Genomic DNA, 20331 nt, shown 5'->3' with positions numbered 1-20331 from the left:
CGACTTGCATCAACTAAGAAGTGACCCAATTGCATATTTGAGGCATGTGAAGGAAATCACGTATTTGTATGTGTGATAAAATCAATACTTGGAGGCGTATAGATTCTTATTGATTACAATTTGAATTGCATAGATACAAGAAAAGTGACTATCATGGCTAAGGTGGTATGTACTATGCACATTTAAAATAAACTCCAATCAATGAATCCAACACACCATCAAAACAAAATTTCTACTAACTTAGAATAATAACACGTGTTTTAAGATGTCTCAATATTTTTTTTTTTAAATATAGGGCTATAATATGGATCAACAACCACATGATATGCACGGCGCTGATGGTTCTCATAGGACTTCTTCTTCTCGACAAGTAAAACTCATTTTTATTATACAAATTAGATACAATAAATATGTTAATGCATTTTTTATTTATGTTTTATTCTTCACTACTATTTTGGATTGATTTTAAATATAGCGCTTATAATATTGTTCTCACAAAGAAGTGTTGATTAGGAAAAGGGAAAGGAACAAGTAGTCCATGAGGACCCACATGGTGAGCAAGATCAATTCATTATTGATTTTGTGTCAGTTGTTGGTCCTATGGCTGCAGTGCAAAATGTGCTTTATGAACTATCAAGAGTGTTAATGCAATTTGCATCAATTCAACCTTAGACTCCTCAAATGCAATAGAGAGAGGATGAGTTGATGTACCTAGTTGAAACTTATATAGTAAGTATTAATTTAGTTTTTAATTATAAAAAAAGTTCAATATGGTTTTTATAGTATAATTTTTTATTTATGTCATTAAATAAAATGCAAATTAGTTATTTTTAAAGAGGATGTTGAATAGGTTAAAGGGTCATGTCCTAGATGATGATACTTCAAGTGGTTCAAGTACATCACATGTTCTATCCTACAATTGTATTTTGCTCAAACAATATTTTTTTTTAATAGCTCTAACAATCTTTTTTTTGTGCTCTAACAATCTTATTTTTCATCTCCTAGCATAGATCTTATGTTCACTACACCACCTACTATAAGGAATAGAAGCAAAGAGGTCATGTCAACTACAATGTCGAAAACATGTAGCATGGCCACAGATGTAATGGAAATGCCTATTGGTAAGTAGATTCCTCTTTTTCTTTCTCATTTTTCATGTGTTTATTTCACTTGAACTATTATTTCTTAGGGGGGATTGTGTAATATTGAACTCATTTTATGCAAGAGGCAATAAGGAACATTCCTTGATGTACCTGTGTTAGATGTACAGGAACACTAAACAATTGTGATCAATTGCTTGTGAGAAATGAAGATGGAATTCCCCTGAGAGTAGCCCAACTTCCAAGTATTTTAATGATTGATCCTTTCTTTTACTATAAAATATTATACTCATAATTAGATGCACTAACCTCCATAATAGTCCCTTACAATAACTACTAATCTCAATATTATTTTGCAAGGAATAATCTATATTATGAAAAACTTAATGATGAATGTTTGTGAATATCTGGGCCGACCATATGCACAGGGTATCATATTTTGATTTCATTGCTAGATCAGGTTTCCTTTGATCAATTTCTTCAAGTAAATGAAAAGGTAGCTTCAATTCATTTATTAATCTAATAGTTTTTTTATTTTCTTAAAAGGTGGAATTTACAAACTAAAGAGTTCAAGGGTAAACTTATTGATGCCATGAAAACACATTTTGGACCCAACCTCTTTCAAAGACTTAGGCCACTTGAGAACGTGGGCCAATATTTGAAGTATATTAGGTACAACTACAGGACCCAAATGTAAAAAAAAAAAAAGTCTTATTATGAGTGGCCTCCCTATAATCCTTTTATTGAGTGGGAGAATCTTAAAAAGGATGCCATTGAGAAAAGTGCAAGACATGGTGGAGAAATAGTATCACACGAGGAAAGAAGGTATGCCATATTGTTAAGAATAAAATTTTGTAATAATTAATCTTAATACTTATGTGATCTAACATATTTGAAACTTCACATAGGTTTCTTAACACATCAAAGGCAACCGAAGCAAGAAAATAGAAGCACAAGCAACACAAGCTCGACTTGGGTGGATATTCAAAACTTGTTGCATGAATTGTAAGTATAAGTAAACAAAACATTATATGCAAATATTTATAAATTGTAAACAATTTGGTCTTGATGAGAATGATTATAATAAAAAATTATGATACCAAGAAAAAATGTAGGCCTTGGATTTTTAAAAACAACTTCTAAAGAGGACAAAAAATTAGCCTACAGACAAGGCTATGCAGTCGTGGCTAAATGACTTCAAGCAATAAGTGTGCAAGGTTCTTCTATTGGATGTATCAATGAGATAAATAAGTCAATTGATTTTTATTTCAAATTGAATACTTTGACAATTATTGTATTTGATATTAAGTTCCAAAAATATAAGTTGTTCTATTTGTTTTAAGTAAGGAAACAATGAGTATATATATTTTTAAAAATTTAAAGTGATTATATTTATATGTATTAAAATGAATGATTAGTATTTCTCATCATTTATCTTGTATTTATATTTTATTTTTTGATAAATGCAACAATTGTTTACATTGGATTGCAGCCTATCAATCTTGATTTACCAGTCGAGCACCATGGAAGTATCAATTTGAATGTGCATTGTAGTACTGAAGGTATATATTTTCTATTCAATTTTTAATTTCTGAATTATTAATAGAAGTAAAAAATTTAAATTGAATTTGGTGTAGTAATAAAAATTTAACTATATGTATAGGGATTAAGAAAACATTTTGTATTGCAGTTTCAAGGGATGTAGAGGTTGTTCCTGATGAGTGTGTTGAGCTTCAAGCCATCGAGAAAGATGATGTGGTTAGACAAGGTAAAGAACTCTAAAATGTTCTTTAAAGTCTTTAAAGTCTCACATTTTTTAAATTTAACCCTTTTATTTATTATTGCATAGGACCTGCCTTTGCAAAGGACAATGAGATCACGTCTACGGGTGAGAAGAAATGTTGATGGCGGCATGCATATGCCTTCGTAACAATATAGGGAAGGACAAAAAAAGAAAAAGAAAAAAAAGAAATGATTCTCAATTATGTAACTTATTTGATAATGATTGATGTTTATGTCTATATGTTTTAATTATGTTCTATTGAATGTTCATGTGAATGTTCCATTGACACGTCCTAATTGACTGATTTTTTTTATAAACCTTTCCATTTTCTTCACAAAATGATGATAAACGATTATGTTGATTTAGCCATTGCAATTCATAATTCTTAAATTTCCACATCACTTGGTCATGAGGGTTATCAATTACCTCTGGTAAGAAGCATTCCCAAAGGTAAGGGGGAAAATAATAGTGGGTTAACATAATTTAAAATATTCTAAAATGCTAATAGCTTTATAGGTTAGCATTGAACTACATTAATAAATGCATGATTTGGCTTTACAGGACCATATAAGGGAATTTATGTGGTTGTAGACATTTGGATATCATTCATGACGGTTTGACTAAAAAATAAAGATAATTCAAAGACCCAACAACAAAGATTATGATTGACTGATAGGCTTGAATTTCTAGGTCACCCTCAAAGTCTCGAGTTTGATTTCCCCCTACAAATTCAAATGGTGAAAGTGGCTTGGGCCCAGCTATTCTTCACCCATGGGAAACTAGTATTTCCCTAAGCTCGTACCCACATCTATTATCTCATCCACCCTCATAGCTAATTGGTTCTTATGTATTCTTATAGGTGCAACAGTAGAAGGAGAGTCTGTAGGAGTATGTTATGGATGGTTGGGTGACAACTTACCATCTCCAAAGGAAGTGGTAGGAATGTATACCTTGAATAGAATTCAAAAAGTAAGAATATATGATGTTGATTAGAAGACTCTCAATAAATTCCAAAACAAAGGCATACAAGCAATAGTGGGAATCCCAAATTAGGAGCTCCCTAACATTGCATCAAGTCAAGCCACTGCAAGGAAATGGGTTGTAGACAACATTCAACCCCAAAACCCTCATAAAATTCATCTTAGTGGGGAATGAGATACCATCTGATACACCCTACACATCAAACCTCTTCCCTTTCATGAAAAACATCTACAATCTACTTCAAGCCATCAATTTACACAACCAAATCAAGGTCTCTACAACAATACCCATGTCTGCCCTTAACAATTCTTATCCTCCTTCTTTGGGAACCTTTAGCCCTAAAATAACCTCAATCGTGCACTCCATCTTGGACTTCCCTTTGTAGACACCTAAATCTAATTACATCACTATGTAATCTTATTTAGTCATCTTCTAGGACAATATTGATTAAATATTTTATATTTAATTAATTAATCATCATCCCCTAGTTAATTAATTATTTAATTAACTATAGTCCAATTGATATTTCAAATGATAAACCAAAATTAATTTGTCAATTAAATCCCCATTCCTCTATTAAATTAAATTGAATAAATCTATTTAATTCAAACCCACATCCCCCATTTATTAAACAAATCATCCGAAACCCCTAAACCATCCCTAAACCCTATCATTACCCATAATCTAACCCATCTAACCATACTAACCTCACTTAGCCAACTAACTAACCCATTCCATTAAAGTTAAGTCATTTACCTCCTAATCCCCTTTCTAAGCTAAGCCTAATCCCCCTCCTAATCATGTGCACAACTTTAAGCAAGGGTCAAGACTTCTTAACCCAAGCCAAAGTCAATAGTCTCTCCTATCCTCTTCCATTCCTATCCAAGAGTATTAATTTCTCCTTTAAATGCCTCTTACATCCCTCTTACACACTCCTCACCCCTTATAACTCCACCTTATCCCCTCAAATTCCCCAAAATGGTCACATTCCCTTAAAGTCTTCCATCTCCTCACAATCATCCTCCTTGTGACAAGTGTCACTTACTGATTGGCTCTAAATAAGCACAATCCATATGCTTCTCTTTTGGAGCATCCTAGCCCTTCCTCACCAATCCCTCATCCTCACATCTTGAGCCTCCATCTCACTACCCCTTGGACCATAAATAAAACCCTCTCCCCTCATAATTCATATCCCCTCTTAATGTAGACTTATAATGCCATATTGACCTCTACAACACAACCATTTTACACCCCTAACATGTTAAATTCCATCCACACACCCATTCCTAAATCCTTCATTCATCTCCATGCCTCATCACCTACTATTTGAAGCTTAAGTACACTCTGGAAACACATCCCCCATCATTGGACATATCAAAGTCATTGCAAGACACACTTGAGGAGCTTACCATTTTTGGTCTACCTTCCTCCATGGTGGTTTGCCCTTGTCTTATCATAAGTGTTGCTTCAATTTACTTTGTGAATGTTAAATTAACTCTTAATGTTCATAGCATACTAGGTTTTTAGCATTACATTTTGGCACAGCCCATGGGAGCTCGCATTCAATTTATTTTAATCAATTTGGCACTTACATTATCAACTAAATGAAATCAACATATTGTGCTTGTTTTGTATGTGTTAGGTTTTTTAACATTTTTTTTAGTTTCCAAAATCTCAAACTAGGAAGCGCACTCCTAGCCACCTAATCGATGGTAAACAACCTTCAAAAAATAGAATATTCATGAATCCATGGCTACAAATTTGTGAGGAAAAAATAGTGAGATTGTGAACCCACTTAGGTGAGAACATGTTCATCATGAACCCTCACTGCCACATGGCATCAAATACCCTCCCCAACATTCCTATAGACCAATCCTCCTATAGGAACTTGATTTTTTACTAGCAGGATCACTATAAAAACCTGCAAGAATGCTTGACCTAAACAACTGAGCCCATAAACCCAGTTTTATCTTTCATCCTCAAACCCATTTATACACCTATCAATGGGAGTGCCTTCCTAAAAAACTATAGGATCACGTTGTCATGAGATCACTCTGTAATTATTTTTCCCATGGCTCACTTTTCCTTTTTTTCACAGGTCTGTGCACCACAATCCTTGACTTGTTTGCTTCTTTTCCATGCTACGGGTTCACAGGTTGGCACTTGTGAGTTCACTAGTCTAACTAACTACCTCTATTTATTTTTATTTTTTTACAGTAGTATCTTGCACGAACCTTGTTGGAATCCTAGCAGTTTATTTTTTTTGTAGGGTTGATTAATATAATTGTTAAAACTCAATCTCGAATGCTTGAGGGTAAAACTTTCAATATTTCAATGGAATGAATGTTTGCATCTTTAAACACATTTTTCATTGGGATGATTTCTTAAATAATTACAAAACAAAATTTTGAATGTCAAACACTAAAAATGAACCAATGCGATAAACATTCAGTTTCTAGTGCAAATGAACATTATGTGTGAACACTTCAACTTTGGGCTTAAAATGAGTAAAAATCAATCTTGAAAGCACTAAGGCTAATCTATTCTTATTTCCATCTTTTTCAACACTTTAACTCACTCAATTTCCTTTTGTTGATGTGATTTATTATGTTGACATCGTTGTAAGTTGGAAATGAAGATTGTAAGTTGGAAATGAAGAATGTATATTAATCATGTTTGTTTTCAAAGTAGTTATTAGGATACACTAAGCTTCTAAATTAGAATGAATCAAGTGTCTTTTGTATCTTGAGATTGTGCATTTTAGTGCATCTTTGTCTTCTCTACTTTTGCAAATTAGGACCATTAAATACATGATGCATGTACTGAAGTTGTTAGCAAGATCATTCACAACAACTTAGGAGTGCTTCTAGAAAGTTCATCCACCTTTGGGAAGCACGTCCCCTTTGGTGAGAAGCTCAAACCAGTAAATAGTCTAGTTGGTATATAAATTAGGGGAGCGGTAAACCTTCTCACTCCATCAGGCAAGTTTAGGTGGTGTGTTTTTGGGGGTAGCTTGAGGTGGGAAAACTTTCCCACAATTTTAGCTTGTCCAAAAAAAATTCTTAAGTGGATCACATACGTAATGACCAAGTCACTAACTCTATAGACCTACTTAAGAACTAATTTAATAACCACCCTTTTATCCTTGGTATGTTATTTTTAGTGCAAGGGAAATGAAATCCCTCAAGATTACTCACCATCGTGCTCCCCTAGTAGAGGCATAAGGCTACTTGGGTTTCATCTCCAAGAGTTGTTGTCCCCGTAGAAGGGGGACTTCTATTTTCCATGCCTTCAAGCTTCTTTGATGTGTATCATTTTTCAATAAACTCTTATATCAACTCACCTCTTTGATTAGAGGGACACATTGCACTAGAATCAGGAGATATCGAATTGTGGGCCATTGAATAACATATTGAAGCCAAATTGACCCTAGGGATAAAAAGAATGTTTAAATTGTCTTGTTTGTGCAAATGACCCGTGAAAAAAATTTGTTGAACATACACATTCTTATGGTTACTATAAAATCCTTTTGCTAAAGAGATCATTTGTATGTATCTCTCAAAGTGGCTTTGTCCTTTGAGAGCCTGTTTGCTCACAATACGTCATATCCAAAAAAGTCTTATCCTTGTTTCAAAATAGTTGTTAGCAAGTCTATTCGCAACAACTGTAGGACACTCAATTTTTACTTAACCCTTTTAAACAAAATTTCATTGCATTGTCCTTTTTCTCAAAAATCCCTCTATTTCTCAAAAGGATTATTACCAAGTCTATTTGCAACAATCTTAGGCCTAGGTTCTCTCACTTTATTCCTTATAGCTAAACTCAAGCCACTTTGTCCTTTTAATAAAATATTGTTTCTTAGATCTATTTGTTACCCAAGAAAATCTATGTTGTCAAAAATAAAGTGAAAGGTATACTTAATGTAGTCACTACCTCATATGGTCACAATAAACCTAGTAGAGATATCTAATTTAAGATCCACCAAAGTCTAGGTTCAAAAAGGTTAAACTTCTACAAACAGTAGTTTAAAGAGAGATAGAGGAAGAATGAAAAAAGTATGCACCTAATCCAAGACTTACTAAATTATATCAAATTGAGAAAGAAGGTACTGAAGTTTCTCTACAAACTGAGTGGGGTCAAAAAATTAAGAACTTAACCCTGACACATGGAGTTAACACAAGCCTTATTGAGTACACAAGCTATACCCACTTTGATTAAGTTCTTCTTCAACACACACTTTGTACTTACCATCTCATAGAGTTAGGTCTTCATATAGCTTTTCCTCCTACCTTAAGCATCATGTAGATTCATCATCTTTTAGGTCATATACTTTAGATATCCAAATTCAATTAAACCAAATATAGATCAAAACATCATCAATCACCCCCATTCTACTTAAGCATTTGGTGTCACTTTGTTGAGAATTGTCTACCCTGCATCATACATCCATCACATTATCTCAATTATCCCTCACACTAAGCATTGTTTAGGGTAATTAGTCTTTGTCATTTGTGTCCCTCATCACCTTGAGAAAAAGGTTTGCCTCCACACTTGATCATCTTTTTCTTCCAAAAGGTCACAAGTTTACCTTAGGGTTAATATCACCACCATATCTCAAGCTTACACATAGGGAAAACATCATCTCTTTTACTTTGACACCACATCACTAAGATTTAGGATTCGTAGAGTTCATATCACTCAATCACTCCCACTCTCTTGTCATACATCTTTTTGTATCTTAGAACACCCTTCCATCATAGTCATTGTCCTTAAAAGCATTTTAGCAACACCATCCATAAACATATACTTGCACTCATTATCCAAAGCATCTTACATTTTGTCCTTAGGAACATCATTCTTTCATGCCACCTACCATGTGTCTCACTAAGAACCAAAGGAAGAAGAAAGACATGGATCCTAATCTTAGCAGTAGTTGAGCTAGTGCACAACCTTACCCTCTAGTCTCTATAGTCACACATGATCCACCACCACAAATTCTAGAAGAATCAAGCCCTTCATTGGATATAGATGCATCTATGAACCAACCAAGCATGCAACTATCGCTAACACCATCATAGACCAAAATAGAGAAACCATTATGGAAAATTTCCTAAGGGATAATGTCAGTGTTTTTGGTTTTGGGAGACTACCCTCTCTAGAGATATATGATCCCACTCACCCCTTATTTGGTAGATTTCCACCATGCATTGGTCCATCTGATCTATCTAATCCTTTTTTTCATCTCACAAGGAGGATATTAGGCAACACAACTAGAACCTATAGACCCTAATATCTCATCAACCCAACTTAGTACTCTTGTCCTACCAAACATTCAACCCACCATCACTCAATCATTAGTCCATACAACACCTCAACAACCTATTGTCACCAACACTATTTTTGAAACTACCTCACCATTTACATCCATCCCATTCAATATCACTAGATCTTCCACTCCCCAAAGTGTTTCTTCCACTTCAAACATACCCACCAGTAGCACATCTAGCAAATCTCTGTTAAACATCCAATCAACATTACAATCCATTATGAGAATGTCATCAACTAGACCTACCAATCTACCTTTCCTCTCTTCCAATCCATTTTTATCTATGCCAAATACCACCACTCCATTTCTACTTGGTCCTTGGGGTTTTGGACAAACACAAGGGATTACCACAAGCTTTCCATTTAGTACTCTTGTCATGCCAACTTTCAAAGCACATCAACCCATACCACCACCAATCAATCCATTACCACCCATCACTAACTACTTCTCTACGCCACCCTTAGGCAGTAGTCAAACAATCCCACAACAACAACTATGAGCAATAGCGATGATTCCCTCCACCAACTATTTGACAGCCATCAACACTTAGTTACCTTCCCAAGTAGGAGTGCAACTACCGTATGTTAGGCCAAATATACCATCTCAAAATATAGCCTCAATATTTCCACCATCACTTCTCTAGTAACAACTACCCCAAAAACCATATGTCCAAGCACCAACAAAAAATTACCTATTTGAACAACAATCCTATATCTACCCACCTCAGCAATAATCATTCCAGCAAATGCAATAATATGTCCAACCACTACCCAAGAAAACCATACATCTTGCTCAAAATACCATTCAATACACACTTAATCCAACACAATACCTCCAACAAAACCATTCTTTTTTACTTGCACAATCTAAGACATAACCTGCACTGGTGGCATCAGGACTAGGGACACCAATATCAACACTGATCGACTCTAAATGGGAAGAGATGAAAAATGCTCTCACGGCACTCAAAAATGGCATAGATTCTAAAACTTTCAAATTTAAAACAATTTGCCCATACCCATTTGACAAGAAATCACATTGACACCATTTCCAAAATATTTTGAGGTGAAAGGAGATCTAGTTATGGATGTCAAGGAATTTTATATGCATTTCTAAGAAGTGTCTTACAATAATTTTTTTTGCATGCATCTATTTCCTAAAATTTTAGGAGGGCCTTCTCTTGAGTGGTTCTATCAATCCCTCATGGCACCATCAAAACTTTTTCTGAACTATTAGACGCCTTTGTAGCCCAATATGCTCACTTAGTTGAAACTGAGTTATCCATAGTTGACTTAGTTCATGTCAAACAAAAGGGAGGAGAAATCCTTGCAAACCACTTGCAAAGGTGGCAAGCTCTCAGAACTCGGATTCTTGCACTATCTTTGAGTGTCACCTTGTTAAAATGTTCATCAACAATGCCCATCCTAGTCTTGCACATGACATGGCAATGAATTGTCTCCATATAAAGACATCAAGGAAAAGGGAATGTTCCTTGAACAAGGTATATTAAAGATGGTGGCATTAAGATCTACAAGAAAAACACCTAAGATTGAGGTCAATATGATGACAAACCATGGTACTATAACAAAAATAAAAGCATAGTTACCAATGGAGCCACAAACACTCAAAATGTTCATGTAGTTTGGATAGCATCTAACACATCTAGCACATTTTATCAACAACAATCTTATCAATAATAGTAACTAATTTATCAACAACTACCTATACAAAATAATCAGCATCCTTAAAATCAAACCAACATTATCACACTCTCAACTGGAAGTATACACTGTGTTGGGTGAACCCCTTGATTTTATTTTTGATAAATTGGCCAAGGATAACCTTCAGCACCCCTAGACACAACCATTAGAACACAATCAGTCTAGATCATTTGGTATAAAGAAAATGGGTTCTGCAAATTCTATCACATTAAGGGGCATACTACCCTAAAATGCATGCAACTCAAGGACTATGTCCAAGATCTTATCGACCAAAAGGAGATCATAGTGGGGGCCTACGCCTCACTAAATGTAGGATTATTAATATATCAAAATGCTTTTCCTCCACACAACATAGGTAAAGCCCCTACAAACAATTCAATCACCAACAAACCAAACAATGGTCAAAAAAAAAAAAGATGAGAATGGAGACAAGTCTCAAACCTATGTGTCAGCGTACTTGGACTATAGAAACCTAATTGGATACACATCACAAGTTGAACCTTCTATAAATTTTATAAATATCAAAGGCCTAGATGCCCAATGCATAGTCACCATTAGAAGAGCTTGACTCAACATAGCTGGACCATTTGTATCTAACCCATCAAGACCCCCTCCATTAGGACCACCCCCATTTGGACCACAATATAACATCTTGGAGCACCTTGGAAATATGATAGCTCAAATATCCATTTTAGATCTCTTACACACAAGCCCACTTTATCAAGAGATCCTCAATAGTGCCCTTCATGATTCATGCATCCGCACTGACATCAATGCCACCAAATTTCATAACCTCATAGGTCATCTATTTGCCTCCTATGCATTATCTTTCAAAACTTCAAATATCCTAGTTGTTGAACCTAATCATATACTTCCACTTTTCATAGTTTTCATGGATTCCAACTTTTCTATCAAAAGGTTCATGATGGATAATGGATCGGCCTTGAATCTATGTACTTTAAAATGCATCAAACAAGCAAGATACATCAAGGAAGGTATCCTAAATGAGGTAATCACTATCAAAGCATATGACAATCTGGAATGAACCATTGAAGGAACTATCCTGCTACCTATTAGAGTTGGCCCAACCACTCAAGAAAAAATTTGTCATGTAGTTGATCTTAACCTTCTATACAACATCATCCTCAATCGACCATGGATTCATGCCATGAAGGGCATTCCATCTACATATCATTAGTGCATCAAATTTTCACATAATGGCACTAAGAATCACCATTCATGCTAATCTTGAACCCTTTTCTTATTGCAATGCGGTGGAAGCTTCATATACCAACCATTATCCTAGAATCAAGATTGGCAACACCATGGCTAGCTCCTCTAACACATGCCACAATCTAGGCACCATTTTAACCTCCAATCTTTCTATAGTTAAGATCAACTACAACGGTTGTGGAGAATACATTCTTTCTGATGTTTTTTTTTCTAGTGCTTTATCGCTTGTTCCACATACTAGAGGGCACTTAATCTACCAGGAGCCAAAACTAGACATAGCCCCCCAGGTCGCAAAACTTGGGAACACCACATTTGTTTCTAACGAGATCCTTGATGGAAAGGAAAAAACTCCTGATATTAACACATGCTTGTATAAGGATCCACCATCCAAAAGTGAAGAACTCGTTGACTATTTCAAAAGGAAATATCCACAATCACATTGCCCTACTACTAAGTAATGGGATTATCAAGGAGGTGGTCTAGGTCATGAAGAGTTAGGCATTCGACAACCTATACAAGCCTACAAAGAATAAAAAAAGAAAGGACTAGGTTATAGACTCCTTACAATTGGAGGCACCACAAAGGACAATTTTATTGAGGTTGAAGACGTTCCCGATGAAATCAAAAAGAAATCCTATGATGATATTGTCCTTGACAAACTTATCTTAGGAACCTCTATTCTCTATGGACTTTCCATTAACCTCATAGGCTTACCACTCACGCATCCTAAACTCATTGATTGGGACCAACCAAGTGTTATTTATGTGAGAAATTCTCCACGAAGCATGCACTCCTTAGATTCATGGGAGCTAAAACACCATGCAAGAAATAAACTCCATAGTCAACTTGTGTCTAAAAGTTGGATCCAAAGGGTTACTTTGGGGAGGAGGAAATCTCCAGTTGCAAAAATGAACAAAGAAAAGAAAAGAAAAAGGGAAAAAGCAAAGCAAAACTATTCCTGGTGAAAACTCTTCTAAAGCACCATCAAATCACTCAAAAAATGAAAGGAAAATAAAGGACGTGTCCAATGGTGAAAACCTTTCTGAGACACCTAAGGATGGAGATTTCATCCTTCCCTCACAAGATCATAGGCCTATAATATCATCAGTCCTAATAGAGGAAACCACACCGGTCAATATCAACTTAACATATATACCAAAAATCACATACATTATTTGTCTCTTCCACCTGAACAAGCATAACTCCTCATCAAGTCCTTCATGAAAATATTGGTCACTTTTCATGGTCCTACAAAGACATTTTGGGTTTGGACCCCAAGTTAGTGGTACACCACTTGGCCATAGATCCAAAGGCTAAGTCGGTCAAGCAAAAAATTCATAAGATGCATCCCAAATTTACTTTAATGGTTAAAGTGGAGTTAGACAAACTACTAGATGCAAAGATCTTTCACCTGATTGACTACTTAGATTGGATCTCCAACATGGTACCTATCACAAAGCCTTCTAGTGATAGAAGGATTTGCATAGATTTTAGGGATCTTAAGAAAGCTTGTCCAAAGAATGATTTCTCATTGCCAAATATATATATGATTGTTGATCTCACCATAGGCCATGCACTCTTATCCATCATGGATGGTTTATCTAGGTATAATCAAATTTAGATAGCCAAAGCATATCAACATAAGACAACATTTACCACCCCTTTGGGGACCTTCTGTTATAACATGATTCCATTCAGGTTGAAAAATGTTGGGGCAACCTATTACCGAGAAATGCTAATCATCTTCCATGATCTTATCCACAAAACTCTTGAAGGTTATGTGGACGATATTCTAGTCAAGTCTCTTAATGACCTTGATCACTTGTCTCATCTCAAGGAAGTGTTTGACCGGCTAGCTAAGTACCATCTCATGCTCAACCCCAAGAAATGTGTCTTTAGTGTCACATATGGAAAACTCCTAGGATCCATTATATAATGGCGCAGTATTGAGATCGACCCTAAAAAGGTCAAGGCTATCATGGACATGGATCCTCCTAAGACACTCAAACAACTTTTCTCTCTTATAATCAGTCAAAAGATTCATCTCCTAGCTAGCTAATAAGTGTCAACCATTTGCACACTTTATCGAAAAAGATCAAAATTTTAGGTGGGATCCTATTTGCCAATGTAACTTTGAATTGATCAAACAATACTTGGCTAATCCACCTATCTTGGTTTCACTAGTTGTAGGAAGACCACTCATACTATACATCACAACTACCCCAACAATACTAGGTGATCTTCTCACACAACTTGATGATGAAGGAATAGAGAGAGCTATTTACTACATTAGTCACACTCGAGTCAAGTATGAGTGCAATTATACACCCATTGGAAAAGCTTGCTTGGTTGTGGTCTTCGCCCCTCAGAAGCTTCATCATTATATGTTGAGTTACATTGTGCAACTAATATCAAAGATTGATCCATTGAAATATATTTATCACATACAGTACTTACAATGTGCCTTGCCAAATGGGTCATTCTTCACAGTGAATTCAACATCCAATATGTTGACACAAAAGCCATCAAAGGTCAAGCTATAGTATATCACTTGGTTGATGTACCCTTAGTTGTTGACCACCCTTGCATTATGTATTTCCCAAATGAACATCTCTGCCTGATAGAAGAAAAACCATCTTGGAGGTTATACTTTGATGGATCATACACATACAATGGTTTTGGGGTCGACATACTATTGGTCACTCTGTAAAGTGACTACATTCCTAAGTCTTTTAAACTTTAGTTCCAATGCACCAACAAAATCTCAGAATATGAAGCTCTTATTGTAGGGCCCAAAATAGCAGTTGAATGGAACATCATAGAGCTACAGGTCTTCAAAGATTTACAACTTATTAACAAGCAAGTCCTTGATGAATATCAAACCAAGGATGATAATCTTCAGCCTTACAAAGAATTGGTAGACCAATTGAAGCAACGCTTTACTCATATCCAATTCACACAAGTTCCTAGATTACAAAACAAGGTTGCAAATACAATGGCTACTATTGGTTCACTTTTTGGAGATTCCTCAGGAGGGTACACAAAATAAATTCTTAGTCGAGCAGCTACACAAGCCCGCATGCAAGAATGATGAATCAACATGGGTATGAGTCTTGGTTGGTCCCTAATCTCCATGGTACCATGAAATTTGCACTTACCTACTAAATGGTATCATATCTCCCCATCTCACAAGAACCCAATGCCAGAACCTTATTCACAAAGCATTATGCTACACTATCATAGCTAACACCTTATATCATCATGGTTATCATGAAACTCTCTCTTGTTGTTTAGACCAAACAAGGATGCAATGACTCTTAAAGAGGTACACACAAGACTTTGTGGTGCTCACGTGAGTGGTATAGTCCTAGATAAGAAAATAATTAGGTTTGGATATTATTGGCCTACTCTAGAGCATGATGCTTGCAATTTTGTCAAAAGATGTCTACCCTATTAGCAACATGCAAATTTGATCCAAGCCCCATCTTAAAATCTTCAACCTATTATACTATCATGGTCATCTACATGTTGGGGGTTTTACCTTGTGTGTGTTATAGCATCCCTCTTTTTGGAAGGACACAAGTGGATAATCATTGTAACTGATTATTTCACTGAGTAGAAGAAGTCCCACTTATCACCACTATGGGAGTTCAAGTTTCCAAATTTATCCTCTATCATATCATATGTCAATTTAGCATCCCAGCTACCATTTCACTGACTATGAAGGTAACTTTGAAAACCTCAATATGGAAGAGTTTTGTACCTCCCTTCACATCCATCACCATTTTTCTAGCCCCTACTTCCCACAAGGTAATGGTCAGGCTGAGGAAACTAACAAAACATTACTCAAAATTCTAAAGAAAGTTGTCAATGATTCCAGCTACAATTGGCATTTTCAAATCAACCCTACCTTGTGGTTCTATCACACTTCATTCTATACATCCACAGAAGCAATACTACCCATTAAGGTTCAACTCCCATCCTTGCACATTTCTTTGCAAGGGCAAATATCATATCAAGATTACAGAGTAGCTAAACTTACCCATCTTGATCTACTTGATGAAAAAAGGCAACAAGCCTATCACCATCTCATGGTCTACAAAAATTTCCTAATGCACAACTTCAATAGAAAGGTTCAATTGCACCAATTTCAAGTAGGTGACATGGTCCTCAAAGAAAACATGAAAGTCCAAGAAGATCGAGAAAAGAAGGGTAAGTTTGAGCCCACATGGCTTGGTCTATATGTTGTTACAACATCTTTTGGCTTAGGGGTGTATTAGCTATCAACACTTGATGGAGAAACACTAAATGATCCCACCAACATCATTTAGCTCAAGAAATTCTATGCCTAGAAAGCTCCTTAGTGTATCCTGCTAATCCTATGGAAATCAACACTTGAGGGAGAAACACTAAATGATCCCACCAACATCATTCAGCTCAAGAAATTCTATGCCTAGAAAGCTCCTTAGTGTATCATGCTAATCCTATGGAAAAATCAAAAAAAATCAAAAAAGGGTCAAAAAGGCCAAAAAAGAGCAAGTAATAAAGGAATGTAATCATCCAATGGTGAAAACTTGGCAATTCAAGCACCTTGGATAGGTACCTTGGTAAAAACCTAGCAAATAGGTGCCATGTGTACTTGGTATGTTCATTATCTATCACCGCTCTACACCTCCCACACCATCCTCCACATCTCATCACCCATTTTCCCATTTCCCAATTGTGTTCCAAGGATTCCATCACCACACTATCATAAATCATGACATACTATCCTTATTCATTAGCTTGGAAAACCTGTCAAAACAGTGTATTCTACCATGGTTCACACATCTAACTTACCCCTGTACCTTACCACATGTATCATATCAGTTATATTTTATCTCCTATACAATATCCATGTATCATACCCTTGTAAAAATAATGTGCTATATGTGTCATTCTACCTCCTCATCCTAAGCTTTTCCAATCATATAAAAACCCACTGACACATTTTACTAAAGTACCCAAAATGTCAGAAAGTGTGTATAGTAATACTTGTACATTCTTAGTGTTCCCCTTTTTAGGTCGTAAGTCATGGTTCTCCTCAAAACATGTCACTTTTTTGAACCCTATAGAGAAATCTCAGGTCATCAAAAGAGTTATCTTCAGAAAGTTCTAGTTTCCACCTTTGTCATAGTCCCAAAATACTACTAATAGGTTCTTGTAGGATGCAGTCATCCTCATGTCTACAGCTTGGCCTGTCAATATCTAGTACTATTGATCTCTTTGGAAAAAGGTTACTTTTTCATGGATTTATTCTTATTCTTATTGGATTTCACCTTTTAGTCCTTAAAAATGAATCTTTTCCAAGAAATTTCGTTGTTCCCTCCTCAAGGTTGCCACGATCTTTTATATCATGGTGTGCTACAAATGGGGCATTCGGAAAGCAAGGTTTTGATCAAGTCTTTTAAAGCTTTTTCCAAACATGTGTTCTTTTGTGATCACATAATGCAATTGGTAAATAGTTTTTTCGTGTGGATCGCCATGCATCATTTGCACTCTAATTCCTCTAAGATTCATGTGTGATACTAGGGAAATCCTTCCATGCTTGTTCAAGTCAGTCTTGTGTAATCTTGGGGTAAATGCCTTGATTGTTCTTAGTAACCTTGGCATATACCTAATATTCCTATATCATATTAAGTGCTCAAAATAAATGGTGGTACTTCTTTACGAAGTACCCCACCTTCAAACTTCAAGCATCATTCCAACATCCCATTACCTTGTTCCATAAACAAAAAAGAAAGCTCTCATTCATCTCCATTCTACCGTATTTGTATTATCCCATCCCACCTATTCTTACCATAAAAATCTATGCTACCCACCTCCACAACTTCCTTTCCTAAAAAAAACCTCCCTACATCTTCTATCCTACCACCCATCACAGATTTAATCTCACTACCAATCCCCCTTTTTGGTTCTCTTTTGATTCCCTAATGCCCTCACCCCTCCCTAAAAAATCTCCTGACCTGCAAGCATTATGCTAAAAAGTTGTGCATGTTGTTCCCCCCTCCTAATCAAAGACTATGGTTGATCAATGATATGTTGCAGATCCTATCCCCATGTACGTCTCCCTATCATTCTACTTGCATTTTATATCATGTCCACTCATTGCTTACCACATTACCATGATCCTTTCTTTTCATTACTAGTCGTCATTTGCATCATCATACCCCTTTAAAGTTTCATGCTACTTCTCATTTTTATCATAATTTTTGTGGCTCCTTTTTACTCATCAATATCATAGTTTTAAATCCACTTTCATTATCATAGTTTTAGATCCATTTTTTATTATCATATTTTTAAATCCATTTTTTATCATAGTTTTAAATCCATTTTTCATTATCATAGTGTTAGATTTATTTTTCATTATTATAGTTTTAAATCCACTTTCATTATCATAGTCTTAGATCCATTCTCCACTATCATAGTCTTAAATCCACTTTCAATATCATAATTTTAGGCCAATTTTTTATTATCGTAGTTTTAAATCCACTTACATTATTGTAAACTTTTAGTTGTCCATTTTTTATTATCATAATTTTAAATCCACTTCCATTATCATAATTTTAAGTTGAAGTTTCATTATCATAGTTTTAAATCCACCTTCATTATCATAATTTTAGGTCCAAGTTTCATTATCATAGTTATAAATCCATTTACATTATCATAAAATTTAGTTGTCCACTTTTCATTATCATAAAGCTTTTAGCTATCTATTTATTGTCATCATGATTTTTTCATCTCATTTTAGAGTTGTCCATTTACATCATTCTAAAATTTTTAGTTCTCATCTTTACATCATACAATCAAAAACATCATATCCTACATCATAGAGCATTACTATCATAGTCCATAAGCACATCACATCCTACATCACAATACATCAGTAGCATCATGCATCTCATCATAAACACATCACCTCCTACATCACAAAGCGTTAGTAACATCATGCATTTCATAAACATCACATCCTACATAAAATATGTTAGTATATGTCCTACATCTATCCACATGTATCTCATAAAACACCCACATTAAAACATCCCATGACACAGTACTCAGTAAATCCATATCCCACCCCAAAGAAAGCTCATATCTATACATCACACCTGCAAAAGAATAAATAATACATCTCCCAACCCTAAAAAAATATTGAAGTCCATCGTAGTCCAAAATCTAGTATCCATATAGCACAAATACTCATACAAATACATCATTTCTATGTCCATAAAAATACATCCAAAGATACTGTATGAAATGCAGCATATCATTGCTCCTCATCCTTGTCCATAGCATCCTTGCCATGAGACTCATAAGGGTCCCTCTCTGCATCTAGCACTACTACTAGAGGTGGTGGAAATCTCATCTACACTCCTCCCATACTTGAGCTCCCTACCTCATCCCTCCTCCCACCTCCCCTTGTCTCACCTTTGGATCTGCCTTGTCCTTTGGCTTTGCCCTATGTACTGAGACCCACTAGTCCTCTAAGATCCCCTAGTGCTCCATCCACTCTCTTCCCCTCCTTGCATGCATGTATGTGTACTAGTTGTACTCAACTATGTTGGTCATCTATAATGCTCTATCTAATCTGTTGGCACCACTACAGGATATCTCCCACAGTAAAATCTTGCTCTCTCCCGAAGATCCTCCACCTCCCAAATCAGATCTCTCAACTCCTCCAAACCAGCCCCCACCACCAACTATGCTCTCAAGGTTTCCACCTCCACCCTCAGTTGTCCTTACTCCTCCACCCCTCCCCCCACCACCATCTGCACCCGCACATTCACCACCTCCACCACCAATCAATCTCTCTCCTCCTAGACTGTGTCTAGTCTAGCTTGTAGCCTCTCCCTCTCCCCTTCCATCACATCCAATCTCCCCTGTAACTACCCAAACTCCATACACAATGTCCCTAGCTCTACCTTCACTCTATTCGCTTGGCCTTATGCCACATCACACTCATGTGAAAACTGGTCCTGCTCTATTCTGATTTGATCTCATGTCCTTTCTATAGGATGCATACCTATCGGCCAATCCATCATCCCCTCCCCCTAAGGATAATCATCCTCCACCCACTTACCCCTATGGCCTTTCCTTTGGATGTGGCCTCTCCTCCTCCTTCCTACCCTCTCCTCTATCCGGTTGTGG

General features: G+C 36.0%; 1 pseudogene; it reads left to right on the top strand.

The window, feature by feature from the left end:
* Nucleotides 1-304: 304 nt before the first annotated feature.
* The window catches only part of LOC149569241 (glucan endo-1,3-beta-glucosidase-like), a 42077-nt pseudogene continuing 22050 nt past the window's right edge, over nucleotides 305-20331 (top strand).

Source organism: Cupressus sempervirens, chromosome 3 (genome assembly GCF_028749045.1).
Source record: "Cupressus sempervirens isolate cs-2001-9-10 chromosome 3, ASM2874904v1, whole genome shotgun sequence".
Taxonomy (NCBI): Eukaryota; Viridiplantae; Streptophyta; class Pinopsida; order Cupressales; family Cupressaceae; genus Cupressus; species Cupressus sempervirens.
The sequence above is the reverse complement of the archived record's forward strand: the minus strand, read 5'-3'. Positions and strand labels throughout refer to the sequence as shown.